This window comes from Vicugna pacos, chromosome 25, assembly GCF_048564905.1.
Source record: "Vicugna pacos chromosome 25, VicPac4, whole genome shotgun sequence".
NCBI classification, from domain to species: Eukaryota; Metazoa; Chordata; class Mammalia; order Artiodactyla; family Camelidae; genus Vicugna; species Vicugna pacos.
Genome location: NC_133011.1, coordinates 18,114,468 through 18,139,749, shown reverse-complemented (window position 1 = coordinate 18,139,749; position 25,282 = coordinate 18,114,468).

Here is a 25,282-nt window from a genome sequence, read left to right as displayed (position 1 = left end):
TTTTAGATGTACTATCCTGGCTCCTTTTGGTGTATGTTGATTAGCTGCCAGTTTTTCTGAGGTAATAATCACCCCCTAATAATCACACTTCCCTGGTGTGCCAAGTACCTTCTCCACTGTTGGGATTTGATTCTATTTGTAACATAATCATCAGAAGCAACAGTGAGAGCAGATTTTGGAAGGATGAGGGTGTGTTGGCTTGTACAAGGAAGGTGACTCCATCATCTTAAACAGTAAACCCTTCTGCAGATTCTGCAGGCTTCAAGGGTTTGGGGGCACATGGGAATTCAAGATTTTTAAGTGTTATCAACTCAGACATCTTCATCACATTCTGACAGTCCCACTGTTTTCCAATCAGTACCTTGATCCTGATATAGCAGGCCTGCTCAGAGTAAGAATGTAGTGCTCTCTGACACTGTTACTCTTTATAGTTAGCTTTGGTCGTGGTCCTGAGCTTTCTCAGCACTCCATCAACAGGTGACTTTATATACTGCCAAAAAGTCTCTTTGACTTTCACACATAGCTTTTAACTGATTAGCTTTACATTCTCTCTCTCTTAAGCATCAGTTAACCCAAATAACAACTATCTAATTTTAATAACCTGATAATTATTATTTCCCCCTATATTTTTCAAATGCCTGTTATATCTCACTCACTAGTGAGTGCAGGGTTCAGCAAAGTTTTCCTGTAAAGGACCAGAGAGTAATTAGTTTGGGCTTGTGGCCAATAGTTTCTGTAGCACCTACTACAACCTGCTGTTGTAGGGTGCGAGCATCAGAGATAAAACGTGTGTGTGTCAATAAAAGTGGGTTTTTTTCCCCACAACAAGTGGCAGGCTCTAGTTGTCTAACCCCTGTACTAGTGCATGGATTGCTTTTGGTTTATCATACCAGTTTACGGTATGTGAAAGTTTTAAGATTCTATGCCAGAACATGCTAGGCACCACACCCACCACTCAGAGTAGTGCATTTTTCTTTAAAAAAGAAAGAAAGAAAGAAAGAAAATGCATGCTTTACTTTTTAATTTTTTTTTTCTGCAGGGGGAAATAATTAGATTTATTTAGTTATTCGATGGAAGTACTGGGGATTGAACCCAGGACCTCATGCATGCTAAGCATGGGCTCTACCACTGAGCTATACCCTCCCCACCACATTTTTATTATTAGCAGGTTTCAAAGTGATCCAGCTCTTAAATCTCATTTGGCACTAATTTTTCAGGTCCCGCTTCCTGTACCAACTCAGACCCCAGGAAGCAGACTCTAGGATGGAGGTTAGCATGCAGGAAAGGAGGCAAGATTACACAAGGAGAGAAGGTGGGCTGAGATTTATTCACAAAAAGCTCAGCCAACCCCTTGGGGATTGTTTGAAGCAAGACTTTTCAGAACACTTCTGAGTTGGAGTGAAGGGGCCAGGCATTTATATCTTTGTACAAACAGATCACTAAATGAAGGTTGTGCCTAGAAGCACAGCATGCATTTTGAAAAGGGGGCTGTCTTCAACTTAGGGAAATTCCCAAAGACGACTGACAGGTGAGGGCTGTCAGTCAAAAGCAGTTCCTACAACTGGAGAAATAGGCCCCAAAGACCACTCTGCATAGCCCTACTCCTTGTTCCTTCTTTGGTAATTGGGCAGTTTGGCTCCTCAGGATGAGACTGGATATGCCTTTTTTGATCCTTCATTTCCCATTTCTAGACCTTCGCCAGCTATAGCAACAATTGTGAAAGGTATGTATCATTTGTATGATATATTGCTACCCCATATTCTGCTGACCAAACCTAACTGACGGCTATAGCAATTACGAGTGTTTTTCAGTTCATTCATGTAAATATATACTGATTCTCTTTTTCCTTTTCAGTTTTTTTTAACTTGTACATAGCTATTCTAATTGTGGTTAATCTTACATTCCTACACTTAATTTACATATATTATATATCAAACTGTAGTGTGAACCTCTACCTCATTCCCAGGTGGATTAAGGACCACTTGGGACTTTTGAAGAGAGGGTTAGCATGTTCTCAGCAGCATAAGTTTTATCATGTTAGATGGCAGCATACTTTTACTCTTATTTTACACTGAAGTTAAATATCGTTAAAAGACGTGTATACAGATACCATGCAGAGTGGACTCCGGTGCCCAGTGTTTCGGATAATGTGGTTAGACTGGAGAATGTGTTTCCCAGCATCACTTCACCTGAGTATCTCTGTACAGGAGGGAAAATATGCACAAGATCCGGAACACAGAAGTGAATAAACCCCCTGTTCTTTCCACACTCAGATGCAGTGGCAATGGATAGACTCAGATGGCTGGTGGATTCCATCACCCTCTGCTGTTCTGCATCTGCTTTGTCACGGCTGTTGGTCCTATTGGCCTGCAATGTCCTCAAGCCAGCCACCAGGTCCTTGGCTGTAATGACTCAGAGACAACAGTAGCACAAAAACTGTTTCCCATAGACCTCTCACTCTATGTAATCTCATTCTGAAGGGCGCTAGACCAGAGTTCATCACATGGTGGCAGCAGAGTTCTAACAGGGCAAGCCCCAGTGAAAAAGGACTTCACTGTCAGCTTGTACCACTCTGCTGATGTTCATTGGCCAAAGCACCCACCACCAAGCTTAAAGTCAAGCTTAAAGTCCCTGTGGGACAGGGACACAAAAAGGCATGGATGCTGCGGGATATGATCCAATCTAGCTCAGATGAATTTTACACTTGTTCTATTTACATGTTTATTTAGTTTTTGGAACTCTCATCATATATGAACTATAGGTAATTTTTTATTTATAAGCTGATTTTAGAATATATTAACTGCAACTTCCCTACCTTCTTAATAGTGATGTCTTCTTGTCTTTTCAAGTTTGTTAGTCATTAGCACAGTATATTGGAATTCACTGATTTTTTTTTTTGGAGGACTAGAATATAAAAAATATGCCATAAGAGCTGTAATAAACTCCATATATATATATTTTTCTATCGTTCTGTGAAATGGATACAGATATAAGCTATTTTGCTTTTTAGGATAATGTTAATGTTAATGTTACTTCAGATACACAAATACCTTTTTTTAATCAGCATTCGAGAAACTCTACTTAGACTGATGCTCACATTTTAACATAAGGTTTTGAGATCATATCTGGAATAGATAAGTACAGTTTGTAACTGAAAAATGCAAGCCAAATAACAGAAAAGATTTTTTTAATTGTATCCCTAAATGCCCTAAATTAAACAACTGAAACTAAGTTAACTGTAAGGGGAATGTTTTAGGGGTATTTTGCCATTGCTATCTCCAATGCTCACCACGAAGTTTTTTTTGACTCTACTAAATATTCAGACTCAAAAGACAAAGACTATATTGAACCTCAGTCTAATCAGAAGGATTCAGGACAGGGAACACCCCTTGCCAGAAGAATGTCAGACATTCTTCTTTTGCCAAAGTTCTTGCAGGAGATCACAGCATTCCCATACATGTCAGTATCTCTGTAACATCTCTATAGATGTAGCTTTCAGGGTCCTCACAAGAGGCATGGCCAGTTACAGTAGTCACTGCAGTCAGGGATGAACAGAATAGTTTGTACCTATCACACTTTTATAGTTTTTCTACAGTACACCAACCAGGAGTCATTTTTTAATCATGAGTGATGTTGCCTAGCAATTTAGTTTTCATTTTTACCTGTGTTAAGTTTCCAGGGAAACGGGAACAAAGATTATTTTCTCAAGCATCATGGGAAAGGTTTTGGTTAACCCTTTGCTCACACTGTCAAATGTTCCAACCATATTTTTTTAATGAAATTTCTAATAAATGAGTGGGCTTTAATTCCACACAGATTTTTATTAAATGCCAGTTTTTCCTGAACAGAACAGATGGCCCATGTGATTGAGGAGACAGTAGATAAGAGCTATTGTTTCTTATTCTCTAGCGGTGAAAATGATAATGAAAAGATGTGCCTTTAGGAAAAACTATCACCTGCTGATGGCCAACTATGTACCAGGTCTTAGCTCACTGTGCAATGTGCACTTCATTACCTATTGATCACACTAATGCTGCAAAAGAGGACGAGAGCACTGCTTACAGATGAGGAAACCAAGACTAAACACTGGCCAGCTGATCTCTAGATTGTCATTGCTAAGCACAGTTTAGAAACATTCATAAAACCATTTCTGATTGATTTTGAACTATCCTGTTAAAAAAGGGAATTTCTTAAATGAAACAGTAGAGCAAACAGTGTTGTCTGGGTTTGTCTTTGCTCTCATTCAGACATCACTGTTTCTGGCTGCTGATTATCTGACTGTTGTGCCAAGAGGAAACAGGGATGTCTTAAAGAGGCCAACAATGCAAAATCAAATCACTTCACTGAAAGGGTAACTCTTTAGCATAATTTTTTGAAATTTTTGGTTGAGGATCTTTCAGAGATCATGAAGATTCAATTAGAGGCAATAACAAAAATGACATTAATACATCCATCTGAAACCAGGCATGATAGAAAGTTAGGTGTAGTGAGAAATCCTAATTTGGCAGTGTCTTACTGGCCTCATTTTTTAAAACTCTTTATCTATAATCTATGATTAATTCTAATGTTCTAAAAGTTAAAACCCAGAGTTCTTATTTTTCTTTTAACCAGTGAAACTTTTCTGTGTCTCTCACATCTATGTTCCTTAGTGTTTATTTTCTTTTGCATTTTAAAATCAAATTGAGCAGTGATAAAACAATATAGTTTGATTCCATATTCAGATTAAACTCTTCATGTATGTATAATCATCCACCGTCGCTGGTGAACCATCTTTGAATTATAAACATTTATTATTTATTTATATCAGAAATACTTATATATCATTGTCACTTTTTTTGTATCTTGTCTATGTTAGTTTCTTTTATTGAATATGTGAAAAATAAACTTACAATATGTCAATTTAATTTTAATTCATTTTCATTAACTTAATCAAATTATTTTAGCATTTTATATAGTATATGCTCACTCTTAAATGTTATAATAGACATTTTATTGAAGCCTAGAATTATTTAACTCACAGAACTTCATGTCTGACATAATTTCTAATAAATCAAATTGTTACTTACAAGTATATCTTATTTTTTAATTATCTAACAACATTTATTGCACAGAAAAATTATTCCTAGTAGATAAATATTTAGTCAGCATTTCTGTCTCCCATTCAACACTTTTTTATGGCATTACTGGATTTATAATGACATCATGTAGTTTTAATCCTCTCTTTATTGAACAAGCAATTTTGTCACAATTGCACTGATAGATTATTGTCAAATAAAATATTCCAGTGATGTACATAATGACATTCTAATTTATATATTTTAATATGAATGCTAGTTCTTCCTTCTAAAGTTTTTATCAATACTTTTTTCATATTAGCAAGGGGATTTCAAATATTAAGGGAGTATTATGATTCAAGATTACACAATACCAGAAGTTTTTGTATGTCCTCTGCTATTTTCCATTTTTCTAAATATTCAGAAAAACAATATACTGTTACTAATAATGTCAGTACAACTAAGACTTTTGGAAATTTTTATGTCTTATTTTCAACCAGCAATACATGCAAGCTACTGACAGGACAATTAGGAATTACTATTAAATTAAAATAAAACTGAGTTTCCTTCCCCACTGCTTTGTTCACCAGCCAGAAAGTAAAAAACAACAACAAACTGGACATCAAAGAAAATATATAGTTTACCTTAAAATTTTTATTTCTTACTTTTTATTTTCCATTTATATTCGTATGATTTAAGGGGAAAAACAATGACCTAGAGGCAAGAATTCTTAGCAGCTAATGCCCAGATGAATAAAATGCCATAGGCCAACTAAACTGTCATAAATAAAGTAAAGCTAGAGAATGAAATAGACTGCTTTTCCCCAATGATTGGACAGTTATTGACTCACAATTGTATAACAGGTAAAGCAGAGAGAACCAACACACTCCAAGGTCAAGGAACACTTAAATTACTGCCATTTAAGTTCTAAAGAATATGTCTGTTGATTAACTAATGCACCTATGTACATTTACATAAATAGTTGTTATAGAGACAGAACAGCAAGATTAAAGCAGGGAAGAGAATTATGCAATAAAAGAATAGGTTATTTTAGTTCCAATTTTTAGGAAGAGTATAATTTTGAAAGAAATTTCTACATGGTATCTTAACAAAAATTGTGGGGTTTTTTTAGATACATGATTTAAAATGCTTTAACTTCTCATCTTCTATCAGTGAATTTGGTACCACAGAGCAAAACTGTGATTCCAGCATTTAAAAAATCATTCATATAGAAGGGTAATCATTATTCTTTAGTCTAAATCTATGCAGAAGCTAAATGGCATTACTGTTTTTTTTTTTACAAGATACGACAAATATCTTATAAAAATACTTTTTGTTTAAAATTATATTTTATCCTGTAACAATGACCACCACCGCCCTTTCATCTTCACAGCATCAACAGGAGCCAGAGCCATCAATTTCAATCTTATACTTGCAATCGCTGGGCTTATCACCTCGGGCCTTCTCTAACGTTTCACTCTCCTTTGTGCTATACGTAGCAAACGTGGTCAGGCCTGCCATTTAGCTCCTCTGCAATGTATCTTTATTGAACTTTTTACTTTGCTACAAGTTTCATTCAGTTTTCTGTAACTGACCTACTTGGCCTATGTAGCATATATGCAAATACTCATTCCTTGTTGTTGTTCCCAGCTATAATACAAGAGACAAGAGGAATATTTTTCTGGGTTTCTCAATACTATATGCTAAGGAATGAAAGATGTATTTTGCACATAGTGGAGATTCAGTAAACATCTGTTGTAATAATTTCTTATGTATCCTCCCCATGGACTCAAGAATAATTTTGTTGTATCATATGCTAAAGAATAAAATAACTACCACAACTGAATCATGTTGTATAGCAGTTTTTGTTCACCTGTTTGTTTAATGCTCTGAGTCCTTGCTTTCTTTGGTTCTCCCTATTTTGGTCTTCCAGACTACTTATAGTGAACAAATATGGCTTATCAAGTTTGCAATGTGCTTGATGCCATCTGTGATGGTTAATTTTACATCAACTTGACTGGGACACAGGGTGCCCAGATATTTGGTTAAACATTATTCTGAGTGTTTTTAAGAAGGTGTTTTTGGGTGAGATTAACATTTTTTAATTAGTAGACTGCCTTCCATAATGTCAGTGGACCTCATCCAATCAGTCAAAGGCCTGAATAGAACAAAAAGACCAGCCCTCATCTGAGTAAGAGAGTGAATTATCCAAGTAATTCTAATAATTCTGAGTGACTGACTTTGGGCTTCATCCACACCATTGCTTTCCTGGTCTCTAGGTTGCTGGCCTACCCTGTATGACGATTTGGACTTGCCAGCCTCCATAACCGTGTGAGCATTTCTAATAAATCTTACACACACACATCCTATTGGTTGTGTTTCTCTGAAGAACTCTAACATGCCATCCCTCGTGCTGCAAAGTACATTTTTTCCATGAGCACTTCCCTGACCAAACAACCCAATCTGTATTTGTTGTTATTTACTGAGTGACTTCTGGATGCCACAATCAGAGGTACTTGCATTAAAAACATTATCCATTATAGCTCACTGCAATACTGCAGAAGATTCCTGCCCCTTTATAATAAAGAATACATAGTAAATTGGTAAAAAAAAAAAAAGTGTTTTTTAAAAAAGTAAAATAATCAAGAACTGAAACAAGATCTCTCATCCTCAAACTGTTGTTTTTCTTAGCAACATCACTCAATTGCTGACCATTCTAACATTTCTTAAAAAAAAATAACTATTCCATTTGTTGAAGGAGATTTTAATCCCACAATCTATTAGTTTACTTTGCAAACACTATTGACTACCAACCCAAGACATAGCACAAACTTACTCAGGCATGCATTAAGACTTTGCCATTCCATTTACTTCCTTAATATCGGGGACATTTGCCTCTATGATGTTAAAGCATCGACTATAAATGTGGTTCAAAGATTGACTTTCTAGTATGTTAAATGAGAACAAATTTCGGTATGGCAAAGTGAACTCTCAGAGGTTCTGCTTCTAATGAAAGGATGGTATTTAAAGTGTGATTTCTAACATGAAAGATACTTCTAAAATGGGATTATTTTCTTATTTTTACAGTTCATTATTTGTCTGCATTTTTTTATTCAGAAGAGAGAAAATAAAAAACCCATTTATAGGAGCATTTCTTATTTTCATATCTCATTTTAAGCTTTGCTAATTGCCACTGAAAATGCCCAGACTGTTTACTAGGCATTTTTGTTGCAGAACTTTATTTACTTGGACCCTCTTCATAATAAAATCACCCTCAGAACAGTACCCCAACTATATCCAAAGATCAATACATTTATTTTCCATAATGATTTTTCTCAGTTTTGAAAATACATCTCCTCACATTCTGAAAAATGTATGTATTTTCTGTGTTATTTTCAAAGCATTATATATAGTAGTTATATACCCTCTGAATAGTTTTGAAAAGATAATTACTTTTAAGAGGAAATAACTTCTCCTTCACCAATGCTCCGTGACCCTTTATTATTATTGTTTTATGCCAAACAGCACAATGGGCAGATTACAAATGGACATGAAATATGACTATTTATTGAATTATTAAGTACACAGTAAACTGCATGTTAATGGAAGCTTTATTTTTATAGCAACAATGACTTATCACTTCCTAATCTATTAAAAATGTGTTTAACACACTCAGGCCTGTCATTGTGAACATATATTAGCAGTGAAAAAACGTTAACTGGTACTGTATTCTGACAGTTTCTGTTTTGAACTTATCTGAATACTGTCTTATTTTTTAAGAATGACAAAATAATAAAACAAAAATAAAACAAAACTTCAGCTATTTGTTACTGGGATAGAAATCTTATTGTCTCATTATTGTTATATTAATAAGAGGCTCTCTTCACCCCTTTCTAAAAAGAGAATGATTTATTGCAATGAGTTTATCTGTCCCTCCATCTCTTACTCCTCTCCAAGAGTCAAGTTTCTGCCATATTGGTGAGAGCCTGAGATCTATTGAGCAAGAACTCCCTGGTTGGGCAGGATATTAAAGGTCACACTCAGGGCTAATCCATCATGCTGTAGTCCATATTCTTCAGTTTCCAGAGGAAGCTCCAAACCCTGCTCTCGTGAAATCTTATCTCCATTCAGCTCTGAATATTCCCTTACCTGATTAATCTCCCACCCATCCATGACCTCACCACTGCTCTTCAAAAACATACTTATCTATGAAATTTTTTTTTATCAGCAAAATTTCAATAGTTTGCAGCTCTGAATTTTTCCTTCTACTTCTAGTGCTATGTAAAACCTGGCTACCTCATGAAGACCAGGCTTCCACCGCAGCATCTATGATGATGGCTGCTGACCTCTTACAACCCAAGTACCATTTCTGGCCACTGCCAGATCGTTACCCTTTCTTCTTCCCCTAAACCCCAACCACTTAGAAACATACCTCCTATTTTATATGATTAACTACCTCTCCTTTCCCAGTTATTTGTAAACCTGATCACTTCTCCCCATTCATTGAAGAGTTTTAAGATTTTACTCACCAGAATTTTACTCATTCTTTTTCTCTCCATAATGATTAATAAATTCTTGCTTAATCAATTCTGTCTTCCCTTTTACACTTAATGACCTTGTTCTCTATGCTCCTCTGCTCTCAACTGCCTGGTCATACCCAACACCCAGTCAAGAGCACCCAATGGGTTTATAAAAAAATAGTTGCTTCAAGCTGGGTAAAATGGATAGACACCTGCAGAAAAATAAAACTGGACCCCTATCTTACACCACTTAGAAAAATTAACTTAAAATGGATCAAAGACAAACATAAGATATGATACCAAAAAACTCCTGGAAGAAAATATACAGAAGAATCCTGTCATCATTGGTCTTAACAATATATTTTTGGATATAGACATCAAAAGCACAAGCAACAAAAACAAAAATCATAGTGAGACTACAGAAAACTTAAGTGTCTGTGCAACAAAAGAAATAATGAACAAAATGAAAAGGCAACCTACAAATAGAAGAGAATTTTTGCAAAACTGGTATCACATAAGGGATTAATGTCCAAAATAAAGAACTCATAACTCAATAACAACATAAACCCAAAAAACTGATTAAAAATGAGCAGAGGAACTTGATAGACATTTCTCCAAAAAAAAGATCCAAATGGCCAATAAGTATACATACAATGATGCTCAACATCACTAATCATCAGGAAAATATCAAAAGCACAATGAGATATCACCTCACACCTGTTAGAATGGCTATCATCAAGAAAACAAAAGATAAGTTCTGGTGAGGATACTGAGAAAAAGGAACACTTGTACACTATTGATGGAAACACAAATTGATTCTGTCATTATGGAAAATACGGAGTTTCCTCAAAAATTAAAAACGGATCTACCATATGGTTCAGCAATTCCACTTCTCGGTATACACCCAAAAGAAATAAAACCAGGTTATCAAAGAGATATATGCACTGCTATGTTCACTGCTGCACTATTCACAATAGCCAAGATATGGAAACAACCTAAATGTCTGTCAATGGATGAACAGATAAAGATGGGAAGTGTTACATTGTATGTATTATACGTATAATTCACCCACGATAATGGAGGACACCCTGCCATTCACAACAACATGGATGGACCTTGAGGACATGCTAAGTGAAGTAAGTCAGGCAGAGGAAGACAGATGCTGTGTGATATCACTTATATGTAGAATCTACAAAAACCAAAATCATAGAAACAGGGGGAAAAAGGGTGGTTACCAGAAGCTAGGAGGTGGGGGGCAGAGATGTTTAAGGCACACACTATCAACAAGTTAGTAAGTCCTAGAAATCTAATGCACAGTATAGCTCTCCAAGGACACTTCTTCTCTGGGTGGTAACAGAGGTTCAGAAGAACAAGTAGAAACACAGAATGCCTTTCGAGCTAGCTGGTCACCCTACCACTACTGCCCCATTTTACAGGTCAAATCAAGTCACAGGGCCAAACAAATTTAAAAGGCAGGGAAAATTATCTGCCCCTCTGGGAGAAGGAATTAAAACACAAAAGGGTGTGATATAGGCGAATGTGAAAATACTGGCACCTACAATGAATTTAATTATATTTCCCTTCAACTCTTATAAAGTACTTGCTACAATTTTTTCTCTTTCTCTTCTATTTACTCAGTTTTCTCTAACTGGATCATTCTCATCAAATAAACAAGAGGAAGTATTTCTCACCTCATAGAAATAACAAAAACAGTAAACAACAACAAAAAATCTCCTCCATCCCAAATCCAACTACCATTCCATTTCTGTGCCCTTTATAGAGCAAAATTCTTAGAAAGATATGTCTATATGCCTTCTCTGCTTTCCTATGTCCTACTGTGACTGGAACCCATGTGCTTCAGACTTTCATCCCTACCACTCCCCTGAAACCGTAATTGAAGGTGATGAGCATATTTCAGTTGCCAAATGCAATGGCATATTCCCACTTTTCTGTTTTATCATCAGCCCCTTACAAAGTTGTTCACTCCTTCCTACTTAAAATGCTTTATTTACTTAGCTTTTGGAACATCATTCTCTTCCACATTTTCTTCTACCTCACTTTGGTGTCTCAGTGTCCTTGGAGGAGCCTCTTAAATGCTACAACCTCTGAATTTTGTGTTAAGGCTCAATCCTTGGACTTCTCTTATCTACACTGTTATACTCACTCCTAGTCTACAATTAAACAAAACAGTTATTTCCTAATAACTTTCAAACTAATATCTTCAGACTCACATTTTAAAATTATACAGCCAACTGCCTATAGGAAATTCTTTGACTTGGATGTGTAACAGGCTTCTCAAAAGCAGCATAAAAAATTCAAATGAATGATTTCCTTCCCTTAATCCTTGTCTAAGTCGGTGTTTTCATTTTAGTAAATTACACTCCACTCTTACAGTTCCTCTGCCCAAAAGCCTGCATTGATTCTTAACTTCTCTTTGCTCTTTTACCTCACTTACAGTTCATCAGGGAATCACAATGGTGCTGCCTTCCCAATGTATCCCAAATTCAAACTATTATCTCCACCACTATCGGTGGTTCAAGTCAAACATCATGATTCACTTGAAGCCTTAATGATTTCCTGAGTGTTTCTATGCTTCTATTTTACCAGCCAAGAGTCTATTTTTCATATCACAGGGTGATTGTTATAAAGTATAAACTGATGTTACTTTCCTTCTCAAAGCTCATCAGTGGCCTCCCTTATCAAACTCCCTAGCATGGCATGCCCTTCTACTCTCATTGTACTCTAGCATCACTGGTCTCACTGTTTCTGTGGAACATTTCGCATATTACATCTCTTTAAGGGATTTCCCTTTATTGTATTTTTCTGGAACATTTTAGATCCAGATTCTGCATGATCACTTCCTTGCTTTGAAATTTTTGCTCATATTTTCTCTCTCTACAATCCAATCTAAGATCAGATCCATTTCACCCCATCCATCTTTATCTTTTTTAGCCTTATTTTTAATTGTAATACTTATTACTACTTAGCATTACATCATACATTATATACCTATGTGTGTATATGCATTTATATATATGTAAATATACATATATATGTACACAGGTATATATATATATATGCCTCTTACAAAGAGATACACATATCTATATATTTATCTATATAGACATATCTATGTATGTATAGATAACATCTCTTTAGAAGAGATTCATATACACATTTATGTATATGTGTATATACCTGTATATATAGTATCTTTGTGTGTACATACATATATGTAAATCTATATCTATAGTTAGCTACATATAAACACTGTAATTATTTATTGTCTATATACTCCTGCCAGAATATGTCTTTGATGGTGGAAATTTTGTCTATTTCATTCACTGCTTAATGTCTAGAATCTAGACTAGCATTTCTGGCACAAGATTGAGCCTCAATTAATATTCGATTAATTCTTCAATGAATTACTAAATGAATGCCATATCATCTTAAAGTCTCACCTGTCTGCGCTCTGGATAATCTTTTCTCTGCTCCTCCACCTGCCAGCTCCATTAAGACTATGTGATCATGGTATTTGATTATGTGTGTTGTAAATGCTGTGTATGTGTGGTAGAGGGGTAGGGGAGGTAAAATCCAACCATCTTCTCTCTTTCCTGCTCCCTCACCTATGAAATGTTTTTAGAATCTTGATGAAGTTGATGTGAAGTGTTATGTGAAGGGTGTGAAGTGCCGAGAACTGCCTTGCATTAAAATAAGTATCTCCAATACACTTTTCCAAAAGCCCTGTTTTGGAGGTATTAGGAGAGAGGATTACTGGCCACCTGCCAATTGCTAATGTAGCTGAAGTTTTGATCCAATTTAACTATGTGTAAAAAGTCTAGTTCCTTTCTCGACTAGAAACCAGATAGAGAGAAGGTATGTCATACACTAAATACAATGTCAGTATTTAATTTTTCTTGTGGTTTAGCTGTATGTGTTTAGCTATATATGTGTACACACATATAGCTAAAATGACCTACTAAATCATGGTCTTTTGTTTCCTTATTCACAAAGAAGTTATATCCTAAATTTGAACTGTATGGGCATACGTATGTGTAAGGAAATGTTTACCAAGACTGGACATTGGTGGACGTCTACAGCAACTTCCTGCCCTTCTGCTAGGAGTAGAGACTAATATAGTCATTTTATAATAAGCTATTTTTAGTGCCAATAGTATATGCATAACCTATGACCAGCAATGATGTTCTTAGATATATATTCCCCCAAAAAGCTCAAACAGATTCGTAGTGAATGTATGCAAGGATGTTCAGTGTAGCCTATTTTTTGTAGTGGTAGGAAAATTGGAGAGTGTGCACTGCTGAAAGAATGGATAATGATATGAAGCATATGCACAATTCTGCATTTGGAAACAGCGGATTATATTTGCACATAGAAATAAGGATACATCTTAACAACAGATGAATTGTTGGAAAAAGCAAAATAAAGTTTGAAATAGATGAAACACTATTGCTAACGTAAAATAAAAATACATGCAGAAAAAATATTTATTTTTACAAGAAAACATAGAAAAATAAAAGGTTTTAAGGGGTTGCCTGTGGAGGAGAGTGGGGAGTGAAAGCAAGATGTGTAGTTAAAAGAAAATGAAGAAGAAAAAAAAAACTAACATTTTATAGGGCAACATGATAATATGATGTGATCTGATATATATGATTACATCAACCACTAGACCTTCACCCTAATATATACTGAATTGCAGCATCAATTCAAGAAGAGCCTTAAATTTAGATTCCACGAACTTTGGCTTTGAATTTCATCAGCCACTTTTTATGTTATTGTAGTAAGAATGCTCAACATGAGGTATACTTTCAGTAAAAATTTTAATTACACAATACAGTACTAATCCAAGGCACAATATTGTACGGCACATTTCTAGAACTTATTCATCTCCTGTAACTGAAACTTTGTATCTACTGAATAGTAAATGTGTTTCCTTCTCCCCTAGACCCCGAGTAACCACCATTCTACTCTCCTTCTATGAGTTTGATTATATTAATTGCACTGTGTAAGTGAAATCATGAGTATTTGTTATTTGCACCTGGTTTATTTCACCAAGCATAATGACCTCCAGGTTCATCCATGGTTTTGCACATGGTAGGATTTCCATCTTTAAGATTAAATAATATTTCACTATATGTGTATATCACAATTTCTTTATCCATTTACTTGTCAAAAGGCATTTAAGATGTTCCCATTTCTTGGCTATTACGAATAATGCTATAATGAACACGAGAGTACAGATATCTCCTCAAGATCCTGATTTTTATACTTTTGGATATATACCCAGAACTGATATGGCTGGATAATATGGTAATTCAATTTTTAATCTTTTGGGACCCTCCATACTTTTTTTTTTAAATAATGGCTGCACCATTTTACATTCCCAGTAACAATATATAAGCCATCCTTGTCAGCACATATTAATTTGTTAATAACAGCCATCCTAATAGGTGTGAAGCACTATTAACACCAAACTGTTTTAAACTCTTTCAAAAGTTGAAAGGGAGGTAGTACTTCCAAACTTCTAAGACCAGTATTACCTTCTTATCAGAGCCAAACAAAAACAAAAACAAAAACAAACAAAAAAACACTACAAGGAAGGAAACTACAGGACAATATTCCTGAGAGCTTAGATGTAAAAATCTTCAGCAAAATACTAGCAAATCAAATTTAACTGCACATTTAGGGGATCATTCACCCTGACCAAGTATGATTTATCCTTTGGGTGCAAGGCTGGTTGAATATATGCAAAGCAACATGCATATCAATAAATCATATTAACAGAATGAAAAATAAAAATATCATTTGATCATCTCAAAAGATTCAGAAAGAATACTTGACAAATTTCAACATCTTTTCATGATAAAAATTCTCAGAACTAGGTATAGAAAAAAAATGTACCTTGACGTAATAAAGGCCACATATAATAAATCCACAGCTAACATCATATTTAACAGTGAAAAATTGAAGCCTTTTCCTTTAAGATCAAGAAGATAGAAATGTCCACTCTTATCACTTCTTTTTTAGTGCTAGAAGTTCTAGACAGAGCAATTAGGCAAGAAAAAGAAATAAATTTCATCCTACTTGATTTGGATGCCTTTTAATTATTTCTGTTCACAGAGGATATGATCTTACATATAGAAAATCCTAAATACACTACCCAAAACAAACAACAAAAAACCTCTTAGTACTAATCAACAGTCCAGTAAAATTGCAGGATAGAAAATCAACATACAAAACTCTTGCATTTGTATACATTAACAATTAACTACTTGAAAAAGAAATTAAGAAAACAGCCCCATTTAAAATAGCATCACAAAGAAGAAATTATTTAGAAATAAACTTAAGCAAAGACATCAAAGACTTGTACACAGAAAACCATTATGCTTTCATGAAAGAAATTAAAGATGTTCACGGATTGGAAGACTTAATATTGTTTAAAATGTCCACAGTACCTAAAATAATCTAAAGATTTAATGAATTCCTTATCAATATTCCATTTTTTTTAAATGTTTAAAAAATCCTGAAAATCATTCGGAAACACAAAAGATCCCAAATAGCTAAAGTAATCTTGAGAAAGAAGAATATACCTGGGAGCATCATAGTTCCTTATTTAAAATATATTACAAAGTGACAGTAATCAAAACAGTTTAGTCTTGCTTTAAAACAGACATATTGACTAACAGAACAGAATAGACAGCTCAGAAAGAAAACCACGTAGATACAGTCAACTGATCTTCATCAAGGATGTCAAAAATATATACTAGGGAAAGGACAATTTCTTCAACAAACGGTGCTGGGAAAACTGTATATCCACATGGAAAATAATAAAAATTGAACCATATCCTACACCACAAAAAAAAAAAAAAAACTCAAAATGGATTAAAGATTTAAATCTAAGACCTAAATCTATAAATCTCTAGAAGAAAACAGAGGGAAATCTTTATGATATTAATCTAGGTAGTAATGAATGCCTGGATATAACAATAACAACATAGGCAACAAAAGCAAAAATTAAAAGTGGGACTGCATTAAACTAAGCTTCTGCACAGCAAAGAAAATAATCAACAGAGTGAAAAGGGAACCTGTAAGAATGGGCAAAAATATTTTCCAACTATTTATCTGATAAGGGATTAATTTTCAAAATATACAATTACTCCTACAACTCAACAGCAAGAAAACAATAACCCAATTAAAAATAGGCAATGAGTTTAATAAACATTTCTCCAAAGATTACATACAAATGGCCAACAGGGATATGAAAACATACTCACATACTAATTATCAGGGAAATGCAAATCAGCCACTTAAATTACAAAATACGGCAAAAATTTTACTTTGAAACTTTATCCATCCATTTGTAGAATGAAGATACTATTTAAGAATAATCCTAAAGATAGGATAATCAAATGCAGGAATGTATGTGACAAGCTTTTTAACTATTATGTTTTAACAATATAAGGCATTGCCATAGCTACTCTAGTTTTGTTGGATAAAATTAGCATTTTTCAAGAATTTTCTCACTTGAAATTAAATAACTATGTTTAAATATCTGATCACAACAACAGTAAAAGGCCCCAGGAAACAGTTATTGCCTTATAATTATTCTTAATAGTCTAATTCTTCTGAACAGTTGGCATTAGTCTTTACCAAACAATTACCTAAATCTAACTTACATATATAATTAGCTCAGAATGGGCAAAAATATGAAACATATTCTGTATTTTCAAGGGGAAATTATTTTGCTATGCACATTATTACAAGCCAAGTTGCTTGCTGAATACCCATTCAAACCCCTTTGGAAAATTGCAAGCTGAATTATTCTGAGAAATAAGAGTTTTTAGGGCCAATAATTTTTTTGTGAGAATTACTGTTATATCTATTTTTCACCTCATAACGGTAACAAAAAGCTATATAATATTATAGCATGGTTTAATGATTCTAAAGAGGGAGGGAAAGTTTATGACAAACTTGATTTAAGCCAATATTTTGAAGAATATATTGAAAAGAGGTGACGAATGTGTGTAAAGTTGATGAGAAAAAACTACTAATGGTGGTGTTAATAAGGCTACAGACATCAGAGTGAGTCACTAGAGAGTGCAGTCAACGTACGTAGTGTAAATGCAGTCAGGATATAATCCTTCGAGTAACTTAGGTAAGAAGGCCATCAGTGAGCGAGGTCAATAGCTAAAGGAAGACACAGGGAGGAAGTGTGTTTTACTATGGGAAACATTTGACCGTATTCATAAACACAAGATTAGGAAACTGATAGAGAGGCAGTGTCGAAGGCAGAATGAGGATGACTGATGAAGTGAAGTCTAGGGAAACAGGAGGGGAATAAGAATGTTGAAGACAATATCCGTTTCTCCCATGTTCTAGGCATTCTACCTCAGCAGGGATAATGATGAATCTAAAGCTCCTTTCTCGCTTACTTCTCCAGTAGTGGGGAGAGGCAATGCTCCTGAACAGCCCCATCTCAGGAAAGAGAAAATTCAAACTGTTTTTCCCTAGAAAGATGAATCTCTGTGTCTAGGTTCCTTAAACTCCTACTTTTCTTTGTGGAAACCTACAAAATTAGTAGTGGTAGCAGCATGTGAAAAACTAGTAAGTCCTGATGTGACTTGTCTGCTGGGTTCATTTTTAGTAGTTATCTTTAGCATATGGGGTGCTGCATGCCCATTTATTTTCAGTCACAAGGCCCTTCTCTGCAATTATGAGACAACATGAAAACTACCATTTATAACCCTATTAGATATTTCAATTTATAACTGCACTTTAAAATGTTTGATGAGTTTTAATTCATCAAATACATAGTCAATGTTTATATGCTCAAGAGAAAACTGGCTTTCAAAGTGTGGTTCGATGAAACATGTTAATTTAATAAACTGAACATTCAACAATGGAAAAATAGCTTTGGATGTTCCTTTTCATGCACAAACATCTGTTTCAGATTTACAAGAATCTTTATAAACATACCTGAAGTCCAGGGTATCCCAGGAATACACAGTGGTCTCTAGCCCTGATATTCTAAATCTACTTATCTTCTTAATCAGGTCTCTCTCCTCACTGATGTGTAAATCCCAATTAATAAATGTCTTTGCTTCATAAACTTTGTAGCCCAATCTTCTCTATTTCTTGGTATCTCACACATTCTGCCATGAACTTAAAACTTTCAAGTGTAAAGTTTTTTAAAATAATGAAGTTATATATTGATCCTTTAAATACTTGTCTTAGTACAACTATGAACTTTTATTTGAAACATAGGGGCCTCTAATTATTATCTCAGACATACTAGCATCTGAGACCCTTGTTACAGCCATCTCTTTTTAAATTCAGACTCCTCATTCATGCTTGCTTTTGATTTTTTCTTTTTTTTACTCATGGATTTTGTTTTACAAATATCAGATAGAGCATTCCAATTAGCTTTGTGATGGTGGTATTCAGACCCTACAGTTGGGTTAGTAGTTGGCCCAAAGTGTCAGAGCTTTTCTGGAAGCCTTTTCAAAGAGAACAAGAAACAGGGCTTTAGTTCCCCAAAGATCAGATCTTAGAAGCTCGATTTAGTCATCTAGCTGATGACAGTTACTGAGTACCTGGAGCTGAGCAGAAGGAAAGCGAGTACCAGGGAACAAAAGAAAACTCCAGAGCTGCGGATGTGTGTGAGGCAGAGGGTACCCGTCTCCCACTCCATCTGCCCCAGGGAAGCTGTGAGAGTCTTATGGTTGCCACCAACCCCACCTTACTGGTCTGGCTCTGCATTGTTTTTTGGCTTCCTGGAATGCTTGGGGAAATTTCAAGAGATTGGGTTCCTGTGAGGAGAACTGGCTGTTCCATCTATCCTCAGACCTGCAAGGAAGCAGAGGACATCCGGACTGAAAGGTCATGATGTAGCTCTGCAGCACTGAGCAGCTGGCAGAGTATTTGAATTTTAGAACCTATTTTCCTGCCAGGCCCAGTTCTAAAATAACCTCAGAGATATAAGGTACTCATCTCAGTTTCTAGAGAAAAACCATGTTTTGAATAAACAGACAAACAAGCAGGCAACAACTCTTACATGATCCTTAGAGTTTGCAGTCCATGTGAATTAGGCATCCTAACGGCTGGGAGTACGCCCAAAGAGAAGCAAGGAATCCAATGAGGGAAACTGAGCCAAGACTCTGTGGGGCCCTCCAGGGTACAAAAGTCTCCAGTTTCTTGCTTGTAGAAAAAGGTTTTAGTCTCCGAGACCTTCCCTGAATTCCCTGGGCAGATTCAAGCAGTTACTAATTAGTGAAGTGAGGGAATGAGAAACAAAGGAAAAGTTAGCCCATCATAATCTTTTCCGTAATTGTTAGCTTAAACCAATTCCTTGATTTATTGGTTGAGATAATGTCCTGCAGCTTCAATCAGCTGGTCCCAAGTCAACTTGAAAATTGATGCTATCTCAAGAGTCAACTGAGAACTGAAACTCCTGAACCATCAAGTAGGCCCTGAACAAATGGTAAAATGCCCCAACTAGTGCTTTTACTCTCTCCAAGAGGGAAGTTGAAAGATCACCAGATCATCATTTAACAGCCTGTTTTGCAGGAAAATACAGAATAATCATAACCGCCGGGGTCAAAGGAGGTCACAAGGTAGTGCCAAAAGTCTGTAGCTGAAATCTTACTGGGAAGCTGGGATCACAGAGACCTCCTCCCATTTGCTCTTTTGTCTTTAAGAATCATACAGCCTGGCCAGTCAGGAAGATGGGTTTGAGATGAGTCTGGGTCTCCTATCTCCCAGACTGGCACCTCCCCATGTAATAAACCTGTCTCTGCTCTGAACTTCTGTTTGTTTGGCCTCACTATGCATCAGGTACACAAACCTGGGTTCCACAACGTGAGCTGATATTAAGGGGTGAGAAACAAAAATACATGTTGTGAGTGATTAATCTGGTGAAATGTTCAGGAAGACTTGGTACAAGAGAAACTGAGCCAGTCATACTATTTTGTTATTTTGAAACTTTACATAATATTAAAAATGTACAGGCTTTTTTTAATAGTAATTAAAGAGATCCTAAGGAAACTTAGACTTTTTGGTAAAGGGAAGATAGCTTTGTTTCTTCTCTGTTGTTGTCTGCTATGTGCTAGAGAATGAGGAGTCTAGAGAGATGTCCGAAGATATAGTATTATGGTAAGTGTTTAAGTAACATCCCATGGGAACACCTGGAAGAAGAGAGTAGTCTAAGAGAAGTTTCAGAAAGATTGGCAAGGGAAATGTGGGCGCCTGGAATAACAAGTAGGTACAAATGTATAAATGTTTACATATCTGTTATCACAAATTGTCAATGAGCTTCTCAAGGGCAAGCATTTTCTTTCATTCAACAGCAACAGAAAAGCTTTAGTGCTTTATTGGGCTCCTAAAGCTAGGCCTTAAAGGAAGATTATCCAAGAGAATAAATGAAGGAAAAATATAATATGCAAATGATTAATGTGAGAATAGATGTAAGTTTAAGGTAAGAAATAACATTGTGGAAATGGAAAAGCCAGGGTAGGCTTTTCAGAAGATTTAAAAATTGAGGTGATTTTTGACATCTGAATGAGTTTATCAGATGGAGTACAGGAGCTTGAGGATGGTATTGAAGATACAGATTTTTAAAAATTTTAAATATGCATACATACATATGTGAAAAGAAAATACTAGTAAATATTTTTGCATCTTAAAACCACACAAATTACATAATGTCAATACTCTATGGCAATTTAGTTTAAGTGTGGGGATGAGAACTCCTTTGCAAGAAATTAAATAATCTTGGGCAAGTTATTCATCCTCTTTCTGCCTCAGTTACCCATCTATAAAATAGATAATAGTGCTGTCATTCCCTCTTAGTGTTACTGTGAAAACTAAATTTAAAGTCCTTAAGACTAATTCAGTGTTATCTTTCTATTACTGTAATTAATGTTGTAGACTGCAAAAACGGCCACAGATTCTTCCTGTCCCTGTCTAATACCCAAGTTGCAATGTAAATTCGCAGCTTCTTCTATCCAAAGGTGGAGTCTATGAATTTTCAGCTTCTCCTGTTAAAATATTTCTTCCCCTGCTGAGTATGGAACTGACTGTGTGACTTATTTGATGCGATGGTAGCAAACACGAACACAAGAGGCTGGTAAAGTGCTCTATGCACTGGGGATTGCTAGAGAAACTATCCCTTTGAGCCTGGCTCAAAGTGCCAACTTCTAAAACTGTGATCTAAATAAATGGTTGTTCTAAGCCATAACAATTTTGATGATTCAGTAAATAGCAAATGTTAACTGATATACGCAGCATTGGTAGGAGTACTGAGAAACAAATACTCCCATACAGTGAAAGTATTTAAGGTACTAAAATTTGCATCCATAAATTTGACTACATCTATCAAAATATGAAAGCGGGTTTACAGTAACTCTATTTCCAGAAAAGTATCCTACAGGTAAACTCAGTTAAGAGTACAAGGAGATATAGACAATGATGTCTATATGAAACTTCCTTGCAATAGATAAAAAAGACAAATTAACTGTTTATCTAATGAACTGTTAAATTATGGTCATCTATAAAACAGAGTATATCACACAGTCATGTAATATTAATCAATTAAAGCTTGGGGGAGTTGACAAGATGGCAACATAGGAAGGTCCTGAACAATGACGCACCAAACATACAACACACTGAGCAATTTCCTCTGAAAGATATCCAGAAGGTGGATGACTGACTCCTACATGTGGAGTAAATGAGAAAATACCCACTAAAATGGATAGGAAAGGCTGAGACACCCTCCCACCTTAAATCATCTCCATGGCACAATGTCGTATAATCAGGAGCGAACTCAACTCTCAGCTTCTTCCTGAGTAACAAAGCATTTGGACCTCACATCTAGCATCCCAAATTTTAATACTCTTATCAGAGGAACAGGTTCCCCCAAATACCTAGCTCTGAAAACCAATGGGACTGGCATCCATGAGACCCACAAGACTACAGCAAACAAAGAAGCAGTTGTCAGTGGGCAAGTGAACATTGCCACTGCTGTCTCTCCAGGGCTCAGCGCAGAGCAGACAGAAACACCCATCTCCATCGGTCTTTCCCTGACACGGGTTAATGCGCACACTTTAAAAGCTGCTGACTGAGGCCCAGGCTTCTAATTTTGCAGGCTCGTGGGGCTGGCTGCAAACCTCCCCAGAGATCTGGGAAGACCTGGACTCTCACCTTCTCCCTCCAGTCTGCTCCAAGTCTCCGGTATCTCCCTGGGAAAAGCTTGTACACACAATGGTAATGGTAAATACATAGTTAAATTCAGAATACTCAATATTATAATGGTTTTGGGTTAATCACTTATAATTCTAGTATAAAGGTTAAAGATAAAAGTACTAAAATAACTACAATCATTTGTTAATAGATGCACAATGGAAAAAGATATAAATTGTGAAACAAAATATGAGGTGGGAGTATAATATTATAGAATTTTTATGTATGTTTGAAGCTGCTATCCATTTAAAAGAGACTGTTATAAATGTAAGATGTTTTAGGTAAGCCTCACGGTAACCACAAAGCAAAAGCCTGTAGTAAATACACAAAAAATAAAGAGAAAGGAATCAAAGTATACCACTGCAAAAAAATTATCACATGAGAAGAGAGCAAAAAGAAACCAAGAAATTTAAAATCTATCAGAAAAAACTGAGTAGCAATAGTAGCCCATAGCTACCAGTAATTACTTCAAATGTAAATCGACTGAAATATCGAAACAACATAGGTGGCTGAATGCATTAAAAACAGAACACCAGTACCAAATATGTGTTGCCTATTAGAGACTCATTCTAGTTTTAAGGACATACATATACTGAAAGTGAAAAGATGGAAAAAATATTCTAACTAAAGAAAGCAGAGGTAGCTATACTTACATCAGTCAAAACAGACTTTAAGCCAAAGCCCATAAAAAGAGACAAAGAAAGTCATTATATAATGATAAAGAGGTCAATTCATCAAGAAGATATAACATTTGTAAATAGTTATGCACCCAACTTAGAAACATATAAATGTATTAGCAGATCTGAAGACAGAAAAAGACAGCAATGCAGTAACAGCAGAAGACTTCAATACTCCATTTTCAACAGTGGACAGATCATACAGACAGAAAAATCAATAAAGAAACACTGGACTTAAATGACATGTTAGACCAGAGGACCTAACAGACATTTACAGATCATTCCATCCAAAGCAGAACATGCACTCTTCTGCAGTAACATGGAACATTTTCCAGGGTAGATCACATGCTAGACAAAATAAGTCTTAATAAATTTAAGAATGAAGTCATATTCAATTATACTAGTGAAATCAAATGAAGAGGTAAGATAGGTATTTCTTCTAAGCCTTGTCCCATATGTGGCTACTGAGTGCTTGAAATGTGGCTAGTCTAAACTGAGATGTGCTGTAGGCATAAAATACACATCAGATTTACAAGCACAGAAAAAATGTAAAGTATCTCAATTTTAATATTGATCACACATGGAAAAACTGTTTTGGGTATTTTGGGTTAAATAAAACATGTTATTAGAATTTAAAAAATAGAATGAAGTCATATGAAGACTCTTTTCTGACCACATTAGTATAAAACTAGAAATTAATTACAATAATAAATATGGAAAGTTCACAAATAGTAAAAACTAAGCAACAGGCTCCTGAACAGCCATTGGCTGAAAAAGAAAAAAAAAGAAATTAAAAAAAAAATCTTGGAACAAATGAAAAAGGAAGCAAAACATAGTAAAACTTGTGGGATGCAGCAAAGGCACTTCAAAAGGGAAAGTTACAATGATAAACAGCTACATTTAAAAAAAAAAAAAAAGCAAGCTCAAATTAAAAACCCAACTTAACTCCTCAATGAATAAATTAAGCTTAAAGTTAGAAGAAGAAAAGATCAATGAAACTAAGAGCTGGTTCTTTGAAAAGATTAAAAAAAAAGAGAAAATTTTAGCTCTATTTACTAAGAGAAAAAGAGAGAGGACTCCAATAAATAAAATTACAAATGAGAGGAGACATTACAACTGTTATCACAAAATTACAAAAGATCATAAGAGACTCCTACAAACAATTATACACCAACAAATTGAACAACCTAGAAGATATGGACAAATTCCTAGAAACACAATCTACCAAGACTGAATAAAAAACAAATAGAAAACCTGAAGAGACCAATTACTAGAAATGAAACTGACTCAGTGAACAAAAACTTCTCAACAAAGAAAAGCCCAAGACCAGATGGCTTTACTGGTGAATTACACAAACATTTAAAGAATAACTAACCAATCCTTCTCAAATTCTGCCATACAACAGAAGAGGAAGGTACACTTTCAAACTCATTTAATAAGAACATCATTACTCTAATCCCAAAGCCAGACTAGGACACCACAAGAAAATTCCAGGCCAATATCCCTGATGAGCACAGATGCAAAAGTCTACAACATTCCCTTACCCCAGTGGAGAGAGCTCTGAGGAATCGCTAGTAGGAATTACAAGACTGTTTAATGGGGATGGAATTTTATAAAATTAATCTGAAGGTCATTAAAAATGATAACTTTATCTGTGGAAAAGGCTGGTAAACTACCCCCTGCTCATAGTGTGTTTTTTCAGAGACTAATTTTGCCAGAATATGTAGTAGGTAATTATACACAAAAATACAGATTATTGCTTTTCTAATACATTATA